This window comes from Protopterus annectens, chromosome 5.part0 (genome assembly GCF_019279795.1).
Source record: "Protopterus annectens isolate FY-2018-M chromosome 5.part0, PAN1.0, whole genome shotgun sequence".
Taxonomy (NCBI): domain Eukaryota; kingdom Metazoa; phylum Chordata; order Ceratodontiformes; family Protopteridae; genus Protopterus; species Protopterus annectens.
In genome coordinates, this window is record NC_056735.1 from 355,423,839 (window position 1) to 355,444,657 (window position 20,819).

Sequence of the window (20,819 nt, forward strand, 5' to 3'; positions counted from 1 at the left end):
AATACCTGAATGAACTTCAATTCATGAGCTTGGAAAACTTTTGAGACATACTGTTGTCTTGCATTAGACCTTAACAGTCACTACTCAAAACAGAGTCAACAAGATCAGAAACAGGAACAGGAACAGGAACAGTAAAATCCAGTTGTGTTTGCTGGACAGGATAGTTTTGCCTGGGCTTTCTACCACTGTCTAAAATGCTCAACTGAGGTAGATCTGTTGTCAGTACAGGTACAGCTTTTGTAGACATTGGCCTGGTTACTCTCGGCTCAGACTGGTTTGGCTTGTTCACTGGAGCATTGCATTCAAGTTGACATTCATCAGAAACCAGGTGGATATGTCATCTATTTCATCAAACTACAGTACCATATTTTGTCTGAACTATGTAGGAACATGGTCTAGTTGTTTTCTGTAGTGCAGCTGCTCCTGTGTACCACTTTTCTCATCTCCCCTCTTCCAGTTTCAAGCAAGCAACCTGGCCTATTGTAGGATATGTAGTGGATGTGCAGAATGACATCAGTCATTAGACTTTTTTATAAGAAGCTGTCACTTTGGTCATTTTGTTTGGCAGTATTTATAAAATAACTCTCAGCTCAAGTTTTTCCTTTAACATTAGCGTGTCAGTTTGCATTTGTCTTCAGAGTATAAGTTGTGAAAGGTTAACACTGGTGTGGAGTAGCTCTGTGTGCCAGAAGAACTTTGTGATGCTTGGTTAGTCTTACTACCTTTTTTGATTGCCTGTACTGCTCTTTCAGCTTCACCATTTAACTACAGATATTGAGCACTTGACATAGCAGGAGTGAACCCTCCACACACCATAATCACCAAAGAACTATTGAAACTCACAAGAAATAAAGTGTTTGCCATTGTCTGTAACCAGTTCAATAGTTAAACCATAAATTAAGAACATAGTCTTGAATTTGGATATTATTTGTTGGCAAGCTGTGGATTTTTTCTATATCACAAGAGTAACAGTCCACAACCATGAGGTAGTGTTAGCCATACAAACTCACAGAAGTCAAAGCTGTCTTTTGTCAAGGACCTTGTGCCAACGGTGTTCACATAAGTGGCTCTTATGTCTACAATGATTTATATATGATATAGAATTAACACTTGGACACCAGGTTTATAATATTATGATTAAAGTTTGGCAACAACACTGGCATTCTGTCTTTTTCATGGCATTTAGTGAGTCCTTGACAACCTTTGTGTAGTTGACAAAGTGCTTCTACCTGCTGTGATAGGGGTACTACAGTTCTCTCATGATATAACAAGCCATCATGCTTTGATGGCTGAGTTCTGACTGTAAAGTACCTCTGCATGAAGTGTTTGGTTTGTGTCCAATGGTTTGGCCATCCACTCTTTACATGTTGCAATTCTGAGTCTTTTGTGTAACAGCTAACAGCTAAACACCTACACAAAGTAGACAAATTAGGGTGGAAGATGCGCACTTCAGTTTCTGATCAAGATGCAGCACAACTGATCCAGTGTTTGGAGTGAGACACACAGACAGTAAAAAAGAAACTAGAGACGAGGAAAGAGTTCAATTGGGTATATCTAGACTTGGAGAAAATATATGGCAAGGTCAAAAATATGCTGATTTTGGCCGTCCTGTTATATTTCAAAGTCCCAGAAATAATGGTAGAATTAGTGCAGACTATGTACAAGGAACCAATGACATAATTATGAACAGTGCTTGCAGTCACAGAGTGGTTCCCAGTGGAAGTATTGGGATTTCAACTGTGTTCAGTTTTGCACACACTGCTGTTCATACTGGTGATGAACTATATCAGCAAACAGGTGCTGTATGCAGATGATGTGGCACTACAAGCAGACTCTGAACAGGAATTTCATCAAATGTTAGAGGGCTAGAATGCAAAACTGATGGCACATGGGATGAAACTGACTACTGACAAGAGGGAGTCATTGTAGCAAATGGGGAAAATCGCAAGAAGCTGAAAACTGACATACAATGTTAAATAGTGGAACATGTTAACAGCTTTGAGTACCCAGAGGGATGGTTGAAGAAGAGAAATCTGAATCAGAAGATCAAAGCTAGACTTAGAGGGGCTACAGACAACTGGCACAGAGTGTCAGGGACACTATGGGACAGAATAATGTCAAAGAAACTGAAAAGTAAGGTGTACAAAACAATGGTGCAATGAGTATGTATTTATTTACTTATTTTTTAACAAGAAATATTTTTATTAAATTATCACACATGACACAGGTGATCATACATTTATATAAATGAAAACAAACCATAATGACATAATTTTAGTTGCAAACATTATAAATCACAATCCATATTGACAATTTTAGTTGTAAACATTTTATATCACTTATAATCTATCCAATCATTGTCAAACATTGCATAGCTCATTCAAATCCTGTTTTCTTGCAAACCTTGTTCCTCCTCTGCATGTCGTCTTCCCACAATTCCCATTTATTCTATGTAATTAGCTCCTATCATTTTCTAAAAATCCCAATTACAATTGTTTATCTCTGTTACTATATTCGCTACTTCTAGTCAAGTTAGTTTAGACTTTAATTTCCATTTTTTCTAGTAATTGCTTTTTTTGGCAGCCACCATAATTAACTCAGCAAGAACTTACTATGTCTAGGAAACTGCGATTCTGTATCATCATCATCATCATCTTCTTTCGGCTGTTCCCATTAGGGGTCACCACAGCGGATCATCTGTTTCCATTTCTTCCTGTCCTCTGCATCATGCTCTTTCACACCAACCGTCTGCATGTCCTCTCTCACCACATCCATAAACCTTATCTTAGGCCTTCTTCTTTTCCTCTTACCTGGCAGCTCCATCCTTAGCATCCTTTTCCCAATATACCCAGCATCCCTCCTCAGCACATGTCCAAACCAACGCAGTCTCGCCTCTCTTGCTTTGTCTCCAAACTGTCCAACCTGAGCTGACCCTCTAAATATACTGATTCCTAATCCTGTCCATCCAAGTCACACCCAGTGCAAATCTTAACATCTTTAACTCTGCCACATCCAGCTCTGACTCCTGCCTTTTCGTCAATGCCACCGTCTCCAACCCATATAACATAGCTGGTCTCACTACCCTCTTGTAGACCTTCCCTTTCACTCTTACTGGTACCTGTCTGTCACAAATCACTCCTGACACTCTTCTCCACCCATTCCACCCTGCCTGTACTCTCTTCTTCACCTCTCTTCCACACTCACCATTACTCTGAACTGTTGATCCCAAGTACTTAAACTCATCCACCTTTACCAACTCTACTCCCTGCATCCTCACCATTCCTCTACCCTCCCTCTCATTTACACACATATATTCTGTTTTAGCTCTGCTGACCTTCATTTCTCTCCTCTCTAAAGCATATCTCCACCTCTCCAGGGTCTCCTCAACCTGGTCCCTACTCTCACTACATATCACAATGTCATCTGCAAACATCATAGTCCACGGAGCCTCCTGTCTAATCTCATCTGTCAACCTTTCCATCACCACTGCAAATAAGAAAGGGCTCAGAGCTTATCCTTGATGTAATCCCACCTCCACCTTAAACGTATCTGTCACTCCCACTGCAGTCCTCACCAATGTCACACTACCCTTGTACATATCCTGTACCACTCTTACATACTTCTCTGCCACTCCCGACTTCCTCATACAATACCACAACTCCTCTCTAGGCACCCTGTCATATGCTTTCTCTAAGTCCACAAAGACACAATGCAACTCCTTCTGACCTTCTCTGTATTTCTCCAACAACACTCTCAGAGCATATATTGCATCTGTAGTGCTCTTTCCTGGCATGAAACCATACTGCTGATCACTAATCATCACCTCCCTTCTTAACCTAGCTTCCACTACTCTTTCCCATAACTTCAAGCTGTGACTGATCAATTTTATCCCTCTGTAGTTACTGCAGCTCTGCACATCACCCTTATTCTTAAAGATAGGTACCAAAACACTTTTTCTCCACTCCTCAGGCATCCTCTGACTTTCCAAAATTTCATTAAACAATCTTTTGATATAGCTCAAAAAATAATTTCTTTAGTTAAACCAATTTGCTCACCCAGTATCTCTGACAGAGCAGTCTATAGAGAATCGTTAAAGTTTGCCAACTCATTACACTCCCAGAAAATATGTTCCCAATTAACTCTTTCTTTCCCATCATACCTCCAACATTTTTTGTCTACCTGAGGAAAAATTCTTTTGAGTCTACTTCAGGTATAAAAATACCTATGTAAACACTTCCAAGCAAAGATCCTAAGATCTTCTAGACTTTGTTGCATATTTGGGAGACATGCATATATCCCACCACTGTTTCTCTGTGAATCATTTATCCAGTCTCCCTTCCCAATCTTTTTTAATCCCGTTTGATGGATTCTTTTTTGCAATGTTTTGTATGCTCTGCTAATTATTCCTTTTTTAACAGCAGCTTCTGTTCTAGAGTCTACTAAAAACTCTACCAGTGCTGGTCTTTCATTTAGGACCCCCCCCCCCACATTTCTTTCTCTTTGCCTGCACTCTGATATCAAGCTATGACAAGGAAGCCAATCTCTAACCTGCAGTCCAAATAAATTATTGGCCTCTTCCCATTCTATTATCTTTCCCTCTCTAATTATTTGCTCCCAGTGCAATGTGTACTTTAGTATGGAAGAGAAATATTGGCATCGAAGGCAGGGCAATTAAAGAAGGTGATGGAGATGAAGTATCTAAGATTGATGGTAGGATGTACACGGTGGGACAGGCAAAGGAATGATAGCATTAGAGCAAAAGCCGAAGTAGCACCAATTGCAGAGAATGTCAAAGAGAATATATCATGACAGTTTGGGCAAATGTGCAGAAAAGCAGAAAAACATTTGTTAAACAAGATTTTGGATAGGCAGGAAGAAAGCAAGAGGAAATGAGGATGTCCACCAAAGAGATGGTGGATTGTGTAAGAGAAGATCTGAAACAATCAGGTATAACTGTCAAAGAAGGTAATAGAGTGGCACTGAATTGAGACAGGTGATAGTTGATGTGACACCCATGTAGAAAATGTGATAAAGGGGTTAATGATAATAATAATTTTAGCTTCTATAGTCTTTTTGTAATTACTGGTCTGGTATAATGATACTTTACAAAAAAACTGCAATACCATTTTTAGTATCTGATAAAAGCTGACTGTGTAGTATGGCTGGATAACACATCTGCAACAACTAGTTGCTTTCCAGACGTGTTACTTTGGCTCTGAACCTTCGTAGTCTCACTAACATACTACAGCATCTTGGTGGCACCTTGATGAATTCATACGAATTGAATAGTGGAACTAATGGGTTGTGGTCAGATGGAAATGTCTGAGCTTAATAGGTAGCTGGAGAAGATCTCACTTGCCTATAAACTTCCAATGCACTCTTCTTTCACTCTTGTTCGTTTGTTGTCAGTTAACATTCTGTACCCATAGACAACAGGATGCAACACTTGTTTATCTATTTGGAGTAAACATGCACCTGGATCCTAGCATCTGCAGACTCTCTAGCAGTATGGCATCCAGGTCCAGGGATGTAATCATTCCACTATACTCGAATCTTAACAGGACAATCACCAAATATATAATGCTCCATTTGGTATGTACCTGCCCAAACACTTTTCATAGGTTCATAGGTAGATACTAGGCTATTTGCCCTAGGGCATTTATAAGCCTAGCCAGAGTGTATTTGGCTTCCGCCTCCCTATTAGATTAGCCTACTGTGCCTCTGTAAAGTAGGTCACAGAAGGTACCCTTTTAAGATTAGTTTACTGTGCCTCTGTCTAGCAGGGACACAGGAGAGATCCCAGGGGTGAATTTGCGATTTCCCATCCACGTGTCCAAATTTCGCTTGAAGAGGGTCAGCGAGGGGCTATGTCTAACATGAATTGGGATTCTATTCTAGAGTGAGGGGAGCCTCTGGGAAATGAATCTGTCCCTCCAGCATGTCCTATTTATTTTTGTGCTGAGGTTTAGGTCCCTGGAGCGTGTAGCTCTAAGGGACTTTTTTTGAGGTGGAGCATGTCCATTAATTCTGGGTTTGACATGGCTTTGTACGTCAGGCATAGATCGCCTCTGAGTAGGCAGTAAGCAACTGAGTAAAGCTGGAGTTTCTTTAGTCGAGCTGCATAGGACATCTGTTTGTAGCCCATGATCCTCTTGGTGAGGTACTTTTGGGGTCTCCAGTTACTGCAGGTGTCGGGTAAGGTACATCCCAAAAGGGGTATTGTATTCAATTATGGGCCTGATGAGTGACGAGTAGAGGGGCACAATGACCTCTCTTGATCTAGATGCGAACCCTTTCATGATAAGGTGGGCTATATAGAAGGTCTTTCTAACCTCTTTGGCAACGTGATTATCAAAGGAGAGATTACTATCTACGTTGGTCCCCAAATCTCTAATTACTTCTTCCATACTTAATGGATTACCACCTATGTGGTAATTTGTGGGCACCTTGTTTTTCCCAAAGGGGATGACTATGCACTTTTTAGCATTTAGCTTGAGGCCGTGGCTCTGGCACCAAGCATCCGTCTCTGTGAGACCCTTTTGGAGGATGCTTGTGTCAGCTGGAGATTTGATTATGCCCCCCCCCCCCAGTTTGCAGTCATCTGCGAACTTTGTCAGCCATAATCCCCCCATGTTAGCCTGAACCTCAGAGAAGTATATATCGAACAAGAGAGGTCCCAGAACTGAGCCCTGTGGGACGCCACTTGTAACTGGTTTGGATTCGGACATGGCATCTGCGATTCTGACCATGTGGGTTCTATCTCTGAGCCAGTTTGCAACCCAGCTTGTGATATAGGGGTTGATATTTAAGCTGGTAAGCTTATTTATGATGCCCGAGTGGGGTATTGTGTCGAAGGCTTTTGCGAGGTCCAGGTAGGCTGTGTGGACTACCTTGCCCTCATCTATGGCTTTGGTAACTGTTTCAAAGAAATCAACTAGGTTTAAGAGGCAAGATCTGCCCTTAAAGCCGAATTGGGTAGGGTCCAGTGTCTGGAGGGCTCCCAATGTCTTTGTTTATGAGTTCCATGATAATACACTCCATAGCTTTACAGACCAGACTAGTCAGGCTTATGGGGAGATAGTTTCCGGGGTCCGTTGTGGCACCACCTTTGTGGAGTAGGACCAATGTAGCTGTACGCCATTCTTTGGGTACATATCCTGTAGTAAGGCTAAGTTTGAACAGTGACTTAATGTGAGGGTTCAGTTCTTCTTGGAGCTCATGTAAGACACAGCCTGGGACACTGTTCGGTCCCATAGATGCTGTGTTTTTTGCTTTGGAGAGGGCAGCTTTCACCTGTGCATCTGTGATGTCAGGGAAGTTACATTCAGTTGGGATAGGCGTTTGCTCCTTTGGGGGGGAAGGGGGGGGGAGTTTGAGCTGATTCTGTCTGCCAGGATGTTGGCTATGTCTGTAGGTTTGGTATATTTTGTACCATTATGCAACAATTCAGAGCATATCTGGGAGTTTCCGCCCATGTTTCTGACATAACTAAAGAAGGCCTTGTGATTATCTTTACTGTCTAGGGGAATTTTTCTTTCGAAACTGGCCTTTGATGATTTTATGAGGGATCGAAGTTTCTTGCTAATACTGATCAGAGATGCCTTCCCTTTTTGGGATTTTGCTCTGTCATGTAGTAGCTTCCTCCTTCTGTTGTATAACTTATTTATGGCTGGGGTACACCAGACCGGTCTCCTGTTTTTGGAGGAGTGAGTCTTGGTTTTATTTGGGATAGCACGATCCATGCATTCCTGCAGGTGCTCAAAGAATGCATTTGTAAAGGATTCTGCGGATTGGGCTGTATTATCCTCTGGCCCAGGGGCTTTGAAGGATTCCACCTCAGTCTTGAGAAGTGCAAAGTTGGCTTTGGAGAAATTCTTTACAGTGATTTCCTTGGCTGGGGGTGGGGACGGGATATGGATGTCCAGGGAAATTTGTTTATGGTCTGATCTTACCAATGAGGGGTTTACCTCTGGTGTGGAACATAGAGTCCCCATATTGGTGATGACCAGGTCCAATATGTTGTTCCCTCTTGTGGGAGTGGTGACCAGTTTTCCATTGCGTTAGAGTTTATAAATTCAAGGAACCGTTGGGCGAGGGTGTTTGGGCTTGAGTAGTTTTCCCAGTCAATGTTTGGGTAGTTGAAGTCACCCAATAACATAGTGTTTGGAGAGACCTTCATATTCTCCAGTGTTCTCAGGAATGCCAAGTGGGGTTCCTGTAATAGGGAGGGTGTTCTATAGCAGGCTACAAACTGAAAGGCAGTTTTGCTGACTGTTAGTTGCACATGGATGGTTTCTGATGCTTCGTGCAGTGCCACTAACCTGGAGGTGTAGGTATCTTTGATGAATATAGATACCCCCCCTCCTTTTGTGCTTTGGTTAGAGTTTTGGGGCCAAAACGCATGGTATGAGTTATAACCTGGTAGTGCTGGGGTGCTCTCAGGAGCCTTGAACTAGGTTTCTGTTACTGCACAGACATCGATTTTCTCCACACTGAGGAGAGTCTCGAGTGCATGCATCTTGAGGTTTAGACTTCTGGCATTGAGTAGCATTACCTTTAGTTTTTTTATCTTTGGGTTGTCTATGGAGGTGGGTTTGTCCTTTGAGCCCTGCCTAAAAAAGGCACTATGGGGGTGGCAAGAGCCTTGGCCAGTATACGAAAGCCTAAGGGTGACAGATGCAAGCCGTCCCTAGCGAAGCAACGTGGCTTGTCGAGCATGTCATCCCAGGCTGACAGACACTGGATCCCCTTTGAATGATACCAATACTTTAGCCAATTGTTGAAACTGATCATTTTGTCTTTATACTGTGGCATCATTCTTGGTGAGGGCAAGATGCTACTCAAGATCAGGGACATACCAGCCTGGGCTACATGGTTAGAGAGCTCCTCTATGTCTCTTTTCATGTAGTCCAGGGAGGTACATCTCAGGTCATTCACACCAGCATGGACAATGACGGAGTCATACTTGTACTTGCTTTGGAGTGACCTGAGTGCTTGCATTATGTGGTGGATCCTGGCACCCAACAGGCAGCTTACAGTGACCTTTTCTTTGTTCAGTCTGGTGAGTGGGACGTCAGTGTGCCGGACAATAGAGTCCCCTATAACAAGTGTATTTGGTGTGTTGTTTGGCCTTATGGGCTGTGACTGTGAGGCAAACTGATTTTGTGAGACATGTGATTTGTGGGTATTGTTGAGGGGTGGCTGTTGCTTGGATATCTGCTTAGGAGGTCTTTGCTGTTTAGGCAGATTTTTATTTAAAGCCTCCGAGTATGTTTTTGTGTGTTTATGTGTTGGGTATGCAGATGCAATAGGTCTGTGTGAGACTGGATTTATGGTGTGGGTGGTTACCTTCTCTTCCTCACTGACTGTGCCAGTCTTTTCAGAACAGGAGTGACCACAATACCTTCTCACAAAAACAAAATGAAGGACTTGAATTACAAAAACTATGCAGACCATCTTAAGCCTTGTCCCTCTTCTTAGTATCATACAGAATACTAACAGGCAAACTCTGCCTCGTGTACAAAGCATCTGCAGACCCTGTCCTGTCATCTTGTTTTAATATGACATCATAGTTTGTTGGCACTGGTGCTGTAGTTAGCATTTCCTTTACTTTGCTGAACACTTGAACACGTCTCCAAGACCATGGCAATTTTTTTTTTTTAACAATTCTATTAAAGACAAAGCATTGTGGAAAGGGTTGATACAAAATGGACAAAGTAGTTGATCATGCCTAGGGCTTGTCTTAACTCAGTCACACAAGATGGGTATAATAACTTGGCTATTGCTCTGACCTTGCTTGCATCTTCTCTAATTCTGCTAATGCTTGCATTCATAACTAAAGCAGCACTTGTCTTGGTTTAGCTTTAAGTTTTTTCAGCATCAGCATTACCTCTAACCTCAAATCATGCATTTCCTTATCAGGAGCAAATTCTATGATGTCATATATAACTATAACACCATCCAGACCCTTGTGAAAATCAGTCATTTTATGCTGAAAGATTCCAGCTGCTGAGGTTAAACCCTCATGGCAGCCTTTTAAAATCAAACCTTTCTATAGGGGTTAGGAAGGTTGTCAGCTTTTGACTTTCTTTGTTTAAAGGTATATGATAAAATCCACTAGAAGCATCTAATGTGGAAAACACTTCTGTATTAATACTTTCAGGTGCTGTGCTTTCTATAGTAGGAAAAATGAACCTTTCACATACAGCTGCATCACTGAGCATTTTACAATCAAAACATATTCACAAGCAACCATTCTTTTAATCACCAGGATAATAGGAGTAGATCACTCAGATGATTTATTTATGTCAAGGCTTTTACATCCATTTAAGCTCTGCCTCTTCTATGGACAGCACAGGAAAATGGCATCCTTATAGGTATGATTAAGGCATATGATTGATTTATTGATTGACATTTGATTACCTGGAAAGTCTCTATGGGTAAAAGCCCATTTTCAGTGTAGGCCCTGGGAGAAAAAAATGTTTTGTAATAATTTGGAGATTAAGAACAACAATTTTACAATCTTCAAAAATAAATAAAAATATCTGTAGTTTAAATAATTATAACAAATTAGACATAATATAAAAACATTGGTTAAGATTCAATACAAGGTATATGACAATCATTTAATATTTTGAGAAATTTTAGACAGTTTGTAGAGAAATTAAATGCAAGTTAGTCTAATACAAATATGAATTACAATATGAAGTGAGGGAAAAACAGGCTTATGGTATATTTAGACACAAAGTCAGGGAAGAGAATTAGATAGCAGTAAGGAAGGAAGTGAAGAAGGGAGTAAAGGAGGTATAAGGAATGAAAAGGTACTTGTTCACATTTAGGGATATAGTTTATCCTGGTTTTGAGCAAGAACAGAGCCAGATTTTAGCTGGGAAGTCTTTCAGAGTGGTTTTGAAAGATGAGAGGGAGGGTATAGTTCTGATGAATACAGGTAAGGAGTTCCTGGTCTTAGCAACTTTGTATGAGTACAGACAATGTCCAGCAGATTTACTAAGTCTGTAGACAGGCAGGAGTTTTTGGTCACTGGATCGCAATGACTAACTGGGAACATAGTTGTGTAGAATGTTTTTTAGTGCTGGACAGGAAGATGGATGCTGGATAATTTTATAGGTGTTAAGAAGTTCTATGCATGTTAGTTGATATGGCAGTTCTAACCAATTTAGACTTTTCAGTGCTATACAGTGGTGGGTTCTGAAAGAGGTATGTGCTGCAAATTTCAAAGTTTTAATTTTTGTGAAGCCTGAAGGTTAGTAAGGATGGGAAGGCTAGAAAGAAGAGTGGGGAGGAAATAAGTAGTGGCAAGTGTAGTTTTAGTTGCGTCAGTGAGAAAGTTATTGGCTCTGTAAAGCATCCCTAGTTTTTGATGAGTTTTTCTTATGCATTTTTGTATATACAGGTCAAATGTAAGATTATCATCCACTATCACCTGTAATATTTTGATATGAGAAGTGACTTCAATGGTTGTATGATCAAGAGAGTGAGGATTATAAAAGAGGAATTTGAGAGAAAAAGTAGTGGTGTTTTTTGGGCTGAGTATGAGTTGTGAGTTATGAAGCCATGTTTCAGTGGCTGTTAAAGCTTCCTGAGTCATTTTTTGGAGGTGTACCATGTTTTCAGATGTGCAAATCAGAGTGGAATCATCTGTGTTGTATTAGGGTGGCCTGTTGTGTAGAAGTACAGAGGGTGTTGGTGAAAATGTTAAAGAAGACAGCACTAAGGACAGAGCCTTGTGGTACACAGGTGGTGACTGGGAGGCATAACTCTCAACTGTCCAGATTTTCGGCTCATATTTTTGGTCTGTTCCCCATAAAATTTGTGGTTTTCTGGCAAATCACTGGGAAGATCTGACGACTGAAGTCACCAATTAATGACATACATTTGAGTTTCAAACTTCAAATCCTTCAGGAAAATGTATGGTAAAGCAAACTCTGTTATTCTAGCAACTTTCTAAGTTTATAAGGGCAGTATTTAAACTATGTCCCTATTTTTGGGCCTTTGTCCTCCATTTGTCAGGCTTTGTTCAGATTTCTTGCACTAAGAGGTTGAGAGGTATGCTGGCAGGTAAAGAGAGAGCGTGTCGAGTGCCATTTTACTGACTGATACCTACTGGACAGGTAGCTTTTGAAAAACAGAAGAGTGGGCTGAGAGAGACCTAGCGAGGACATTTGAAGTAGAAGTTTGCTGTGACAAACTGTGCTGAAGGCTTTAGAGAAGTCTAGAAATAAGGAAGAGGCTAGCCTGCCATTATCTCTGGCTTTACTGACAGTATCTATATAGGTTAGAAGGGCAATGCTAGTACTAAGGGAAGGACAGAAGCCATGTTATGTAGGAGACAGGAATTCTTACTGCAGGTGATAGCCTACAATTGTTTTTGAATACATTTTTCAAGTATTTTGGCAAAGGGAGATAAGATTGGCATAGGTCTAAAGTTATTAATGTCTGTTGAATTTCCTCCTTTGTGCAGAGGGATAATGTGTCACTTTTCCCAGAGAGAAAGAATGTGGTATTCCTGGATTTACTTATTTATAAAGATTGAGACAAGGCAGGCAGTGCTACTGACTGCTATTTTTAGGTACTCGCTTGGAAGGTCATCAGATGAAGAAGAGCATGGTTTAAGTTTAAGAGTAGTTTTATATAGAATGTGGGCACAAGTTTAAAGGTGAACGTGGATGTGGTGATATGTAGCTGTTGGATAGGGTTAGGATTAGATGTTGAGGAATCCTTGGTTAGAGATGCCATACCATGTATAAAATAAGAGTTGAACTGTATTGCAGTTTCGAGTGGTGAGCTATTGGCGGAGGGGGGGGGGGGGGTTGAGTTGAATTTTTGGCCAGGATGTAAGATTTCTTTAATGGATGTCCAAATTTTTTTAGGGTTATGTTTAGTATTATTCTGAAAGTTAGTATACTATAGTGTTGTCTTCATTTATTTGCTTTTTGGTATAACTGCAAAGCATTCTGAAATTTTCAAGATATTGAGGTGTTTTATATTTTCGCTGATGGTGTATCACATACTATACCATTCAAGATGTTGTTGTTTAAGAACTTCACATATGCAGAGATCATCATGGATGTGCCCATGCAGTTCATCCCAATGATGCCGGAACTGTTCCTTCATCTTACTAACGCTTGTGGCTGAGAACAATGTCTCAGTCAGGTCATATAGGTACCAATTTTTTTTTGAATGCACCATCACAGGGACCCAGTAGGCACTCATTAAAAAAATGTTCATCATGCTGGTGCTGTCTGGTGGGCATTAACAGAGGTTGCCATTCACCTCAATCTCCTCAAAAAATAATTTTCATGAGGAACAAAGTGGCAGCAGGTGAATCACGTTTACAACAGGTATTGCAATATGTAGCTGTGATGCAGTACAACTAGTAATAGACATGCAGGTTTCCATGTAGCCATGAGCTGTTAGAGGTGAGAATACGGAGTTACTGCAATTTACAAACAGATGCATGGCAGCAAGATAAACAAATTCATAAAAATGTATGCAACAATGTGTAACTTGCCTACATATCATGCAAACAGGTGTAAATGTGAATAGTTTTGCTGGTACACTGCCATTGTTATTCTAAGTCATGCAGATTCAGGAAATCTTGCATCTTTGGACAACAGTAATAGAAGGAATAACAGAATTATCTGGCTATATAGGCACCAGTAGAGGCATATAGTATTGTGAAAGTGTGTGCTGAGCTGCTTTTAACTACCTCCCTAAACTTATAAACCACTTATCTGGAATTTACATTACAAAATGTTAGCAACAGGAATCATACCTCTCAACTGTCCAGATTTTCACCCCATATTTTGCCTGTTTTTCATAAAATCTGTGGCTTTCTGGCAAATCACTGAGGATGGAAGTCACTAAATAATGTGCTTCCCACTTCATATCCTAACACACGTCCAAGTATTCTAGCAGTATTTCAAGTTTGTAACAGCAATAGATAAAATCTGTTCCTATTTTTGGGCCTTTGTCCCCACATTATTTCCAACTCTGTCCAGATTTCTTGCACTACGAAGGTGAGAAGTATGATAGGAATATGTCTGTATGTATACATGCATGTGTGTATTATTTGTAGATTATCATGGCAACAGTGTAGCCCCCATCAGAACAATCTGCCCTGTATGTTTGTCACTGTTATGAGGGTGTTATGGCCTGGTTAACTTACAGGTTAGCCTATGGTGGTAAATAAAACAGTCACATGACTACACATATCCCCCCCCAGCTGTACTAGGGTGAGGTCATGTCACTAACAATTATCAAGATGACCCCAATGCTGACAGTAGGGATGAGCTGGCAAGTAGACCTTATGTATGTATTCTCATTTCTGGCCCTATCTGTCGATATGGCATATCCAGACAGCTGTACCCATGACTACAATGTGGTAAAGCTAGGTCACCCTTTTGTCTGTAGCTTTCATCCTACCAGTCCCAATAGTATTCAGTCGATAGCTCAGTGTCATGGGTTCACAGCACCCTTTTTATCTTTAGAATGAACTGCATTTTTACCATATCACTGCTTATTTGAACTGTTTTTTTTTTTTTACTGAAATTGTTGCACTTTGTTTGCTGTAGCACAGGCTAGATTCAGACTTTTATTACTTGAGCACTAAACCAGGCCATCTTTTGTTGGAGAGGTTTCCCCTGCACACTAGTGGCAGGAGTGTGCAGTTAGAACTCATCTGATTGACGGTTGCTGGAGCAGAGCTCAGATTTGAGCTTTTTTAATGGTTTATTTGTTTAAATCATTTTGATCTCGTTTGTTACATAAGCACCGCGTTTGCACGGGTTTGCACATTGCGCACTGCTGAGTAGCGGTGGACACCACTGGTGGTTACAGATGCAAACACTTCTGCCTGCAAATTTTCCCTTAGTGTTCTGCTGTGGCTTCATTGGTGATTTCTTGCAATTGTTCCTCATTAACAGGTGATACATTCACTGATGCTCCTGAGGCACCAACATAACTCCCTTCCATTAGCTCTTTGTAGTTTTTTGTCCACCTCTCCTGTTCTCTCCCTGTTATCTGACCACATCAACTTACCTTGCATTATGGATGGACAATTTCCCACAGTTTCTCCAGCTAGTCTGGTCAACATGGGCATCCTGGTGCAATGTAGCAATTGCTTCATGTACTCTGACAACCTACTTTTTCTAATCCACACAAATTCATTATGTGAGAGATGCATCTACATCAAGAACCTAGAATCCAGGCTCTCTCATTCACCAGTCAGTTCACCGCTTACTAAGCATGCTGTCAAGCATGTACACCTCACTTCCTGCACCTACCAAACCAACAACATATAAACCTACATATGTGGAGGTCCTTGCCAGAAGCTTACTTTCAGAGACCTCCCAAACACAAACACAATCAAATAATACATCCTCTGGAGAACACAGTACACATAATATATCACACACCAGTGTCTCACTAGTCAAGCCCCTAAGTCATAACACAAAAACAATCATCTTGCTCATAGGTGATTTAGTTGTGAGATACACAGATGTCCCTCTCACCAGGTTGGATAAGGAAAAAGTCACTGTCAGCTGTCTGTCAGGTGCCAGGATCCACCACATCTCACACACACTCATATTTCACAGCAAAAGGCACTGTTATGACTCTGCCATAGACCATATTAGTGTAGATGAGTTGAGACATACCTCACTGGACTATATGAAGAAAGATATGACTGAGCTCTCGGATTATGTGTCTCAAGCAGGTATGTCCCTAGCCTTAAGCAGCATTTTACCTTCGCCTAGGAAAATAACTCAATACAAACAAAAAATGATTGACTTCAGCAATTGACTTAGTTTCTGGTGTCATTCAAAGGGGATCCAGTATATGTCAGGCTGGGATGACATGGTAAACAGACTTTGATGCTTTGCCAGAGATGGTCTTAACCTGTCGCCCCTGGGATTTCGGTTAATGGCTAAGGCAATTGCCACCCCATGGTGCCTTTTTAGGCAATGTCACAAGAACAAAATTTCCAACGGAAAAATATCCTTTAAAAACAACCTCAGGATTATGCTACTAAATGCTAGGAGTCTAAACCAGAAACTGCACTCACTGGAAGTAATCCTTACACTGGAAGGTGCTGACATTTGTGCAGTCACGGAGACCTGGTTTAAGGCTGCGGAGAGCACCCCATCTATATCAGGTTACATTTCCTTCCACACGTTCAGACCACAAACTGAAGGCATGACAAGTAAAGGAGGTGATACATCAATATTCATTAATGATAAATACACCTCTAGACTGGTTAAATCAGCATTATTCCCTTGAATCACTTCAGGTGCAACTGACTGTAGATAAGACTCCTCTTCAGGTCATTACCAGCTATAGAATCCCCTCCATGTACCAGGACATCCAATCAGCCTACTTAGATCTACTTGAGTCAATCAAGATACAACCAAACCTCCTGGTTTTGGGTGACTTGAATTACCCGTCCATTGAGTGGGTAAATTGTATGTGTTCTAACTCACTTGCCCAAAGGTTCCTGGACTTCATTAAATCTAATGCCCTGGACCAGCTGGTTGGCACACCCACAAAGGCTCTAACATTCAGGATCTGGTGCTCAACAACATAGGGGACCACTGCATCCCCCCCCAAGTGTGTGTCCATCCCTGGTAAGATCTGACCACAAATCAGTCTAGCTAGAAGTAACTATAACACAAGACCCACCTTTAGCAACAACTAGACTAAAAAAAACTTTTCCAAGGCCAATTGCAACCTCTTAGGTGGCAGAATAAATAGCTTCAAAGCCCCTCACCTCTTTATACGAGCACCTGTACAATTGTATTGACTCTGCCATACCTGATTGAACCAAAGCAAGATCTTTAAGGAAAAACAATCATGCATGGTGGACAACTGCCATTAATAGGCTATACAGTACGAGAAAGAAATTGCTGTCTAAGGGTAGGAATCCAAATTAGCTACCTTAACTAAGGATAATCACAATGCGCTGCTTAGTTACATCCATAACCTCAAAGGTAAGGCCCAGATTTGTGCTGAACTTGTAGTTAATGGTACTACATATACAGAACCTGTGGATATAGCAAACCTGCTGGCTGACAGGTTCAGTGAAAACTTCACTCCCCTAACCCTGCCACATATACCCCAAAGCATCCCTAACACCCGTCCTGCACCTAGTATCTCCGAGGAGCAGGTCTTAAACATCCTCTCTAAGGCCAAACACAGACTCCATGAAACCAGGCAATATACTGGGTTGTGTTCTACATGGGTTAAAACAGGAATTAGCATCACCATCGGGCATGCTTTTCAATCGCAGCCTAAGCACTGACTTCATCCCAGTGGAATGGAAAACAGCTACTCTCATCCCTTTGCACAAAAAGGGTGCATTCATGGACCCCGACAACTAAAGAACCATTAGCCTGGCCAGTCTTATCTGCAAGGCCATGGAACAAATCATTATGGACCTTATTAACAAAGATATAGGAAATCTCCAAATGTTCGACTGCACCCAGTTTGGCTTTGTCAAGGGGAGATCATGCCTGTTAAACTTGGTGGACTTCTTCAAGACAGTCACCAAAGCCCAAGATGAGGGCAAATCTGTGCATACGGCCTACCTAGACTTGGCCAAGACCTTTGACACAATCTCCCACTCAGGCACCATTGATAAACTCACCAGCTGGGTATTAAACCATATATTGTCAGGTGGGTTGCAAACTGGCTCACTGATAGAACTCATACATTCAAAATAAGGGACTCCACCTCCTCCAGCAGACCCGTAACCAGAGGTGTTCCACAGGGATTGGGTCTGGGACCCCTACTGTTCGGAATCTACTTCTATGAAGTACAGGCTAAAGCTAGATGACTGTGGCTGACAACGTTTGCTGAAGACTGCAAACTGGGGGGTGATCACTGAAACCTCTAGCAATGTCAACAGCCTGCAGGAAGGTTTTACGCAGACTGATGACTGGTGCCAAAGTCATGGTCTGAAAATTAATGCAAAAAAATGCATCATCACCCCCTTCTGCAAGGATGATGTTCTTGCAAACTACCACATCAACAGCAATACCCTAAGCACACAGTCAGTGGTGAGAGATCTGGGCACACAAGACAACAGCAACCTTAACTTCGATTACCATGTCTCCACAGTGGTAATAAGGGCAGTTTATATTGGTCATCTCATAAGTAATGGCACTGCTTCCATAAAAAAAAGGTAATAAACCCCTGTGCCCTTCCCTCATCAGGCCAGTAATAGAGTATAATGCTCCCTTTGGCGTGTTCCTTTCCAAACACCTGCAGCAGCTGGAGTGCCACACAGCAGATTCCTTACAAAGTAAATTCAGGGTTTTCAAGATCTGTCTTATGCAGACAGACTGAAATCAGTGTCACTTTACTGTATGTCATACAGACTGCTCAGAGGCAACCTGTGCCTTGCATATAGAGCAATCTCTGACCCATCTTTAATGGAAATGCTGCACATTCGCAAGTCAAATGGCACATGGGTCACTCACAGAAGGACCAGCAGATTTGTCTCACAGAGGCTTGGAATAAACTTCATATTCATGTTAAACAAAGCCCCTTGTTGGCCCTATTTAAGCATAATTTGGACAACTGAATGCATAACCGGAAATTCACCCTGAGGATTCCACCTGTGTCTCTCTTGGACAAGGGCAATAGGTGCTAATTTCAGTGTTTGCTTGAACCAGATACCCTTGGGAACACAGACTGAACTTGGCTAAGCTGGCTAGGCTTGTAAGGGCCCTGAGGCCATTAGCCTATTAGCCTCCTGTGATTCTATGATCTTAGGAGGTGGACAGCAGATGCAGGACAATTTTAGCCTTGATGAAAAATATATCCTGCTATAGCAATTAAGACACATGAATACTGCTTGCTGGGGAGAGACAGTGGTGACCAGATGTGGTAGATAGTGGTCCTTGATATAAATGCCATTGGAAGCAGTGGTGATCAGATGTGGTAGATAGTGGTCTTTGACATAAATGCCATTGGAAGAAGCAATCACACAGTACAGCAGTGCTGTAAATGTGTTACTGCTATTATACGCTATGTCATGTAAAGGCAAAGACACTTTCCACAGTTGCTAAGAAGGCAGGCAAAAGTGTGTGTGTGTGTGTGTGTGTGTGTGTGTGGGGTCACATGGGAACAACACTGTGACTGAGCAGGGGGAGATTCAGGTGTTTCTATAGGAGGATAAAGGTTCTGGAATCATTCTTGGATGAGTGGATGCTGACATTAGGATGGCCTGACACCCATGTTTCTCAGTAACTGATGCACCAGGTTAGTACCACTTTCACCAAATTGTTGTACAACAGCAGTGCACATAAAGGCTGTAGATGACCACAGCAAATGTTGGCTGTGTCTTCTTATAGGTATTTCAGCTGTCCAGCCATATTATGACAACAGTACAAATAAGACTGGGATTGCATGTCTCATGCTGTATGCACATCCTTAGAAAATATGCCACAGGGGCATGGTTTTAGGACAGATACCCATGCTCAGTCTGGTATGTCTTCTACTGTGTATTTATAGTGCACACCACTGCCACAGTGATATCACAAGTGCCTTGAGTACAATAACATGTTTACATTGCAGCCATGCTGGGGGTTGCTGCTGCTGCTGATAATGATAACAAGAAACGGATACCGCAGTTACAGTCTGATGACCAAGCTGCACTCTCTGTATTTTGAGTGTGCATCCACCCACAATACAGGCTGAAGGTGTGTTCACCCACAGATGATCATGAGACTGTACAGTGTAAGCACTCATTATCACCACTGGGTGAAGGATCCCCTGTGGTTCCAACTGCCAACAATGTTCTTGCTGTCACAGCTGATATGTACATTATACCTGAAGTGGGAATACCCACCATTCCAGCTTCACACAGGTGCCCCATGCCAACATATGCCCCAGTTAGGCACTGAATTGTGTGTGGAACTTGGGGTCATGCAACAGATATGCTATACCACCATCCATGCACATTGTGCTGCAATGTATTCCAACATGGACCTGACTGCTGTGTTGTTGCACGGCATCTGTGAGGACAGATTTGTGACATAATAATGATGAGTTCTATGGTGGCAAACATTGTTTTCATGTCCACCGACATGCAGACAATTGCCAGTGGCACCTTCATCACTTGTGCTGGCAGTAATGCTTTAGACAGGGGTAGGATACTACCAGGCATGCCCTTGGCAGGGGACCATTGCATGGTCCATGGTCTTCATCTATATCTGGATGAGTGCCACCAGGACTAGCTTCATGTTCAATGAAGCTAATCCAGGGACCCTTTTTAGACACAACACATGACATAAAGACAAGACAACACAGCAACACTTGAATACAACAATGTATATAGTAGCAGATATAATAATTACAAGAAAATATAAAGCAAAAATACAGTGCATTACAACAACAGTAATAGCAAAGTTCAGGACTGAGTGATTTTAACTCTCCAGTAAAAGGTCAGACAATGATTAGATAGTTGCATCTACAACATAATAATCACTACATCACAGCTATACAAGAGATATAGATGGTAGCTCTAATAAGTCAAGCTAGGCAATGAAATAGGGAATTAGATAACTGAAATAGATATACTAAAACATGCACAAGTCATGTTTGTTTTTACAACAGACAACAATAAAAACACAAACAGTACATACAATTATGTACTAAGGGGAAATTTTAAGGCAGGTGCTGACATAATTTGAACTCCAATACAGGTCCAAACTCTGATGCAGATCCAGTTGCTTAGCATTTTTAAGTGTTACTTTTTTAATAATACTAAATCGGCACATTCTGGTTCTATCTATTAA

General features: G+C 41.5%; 1 protein-coding gene across 3 annotated transcripts in view; it reads right to left on the bottom strand.

Annotated features, from left to right (window-relative positions):
* Positions 1 to 20,819, bottom strand: part of LOC122802629 — a 1,172,105-nt gene that overhangs the window by 1,041,626 nt on the left and 109,660 nt on the right. The window lies entirely within an intron of this gene.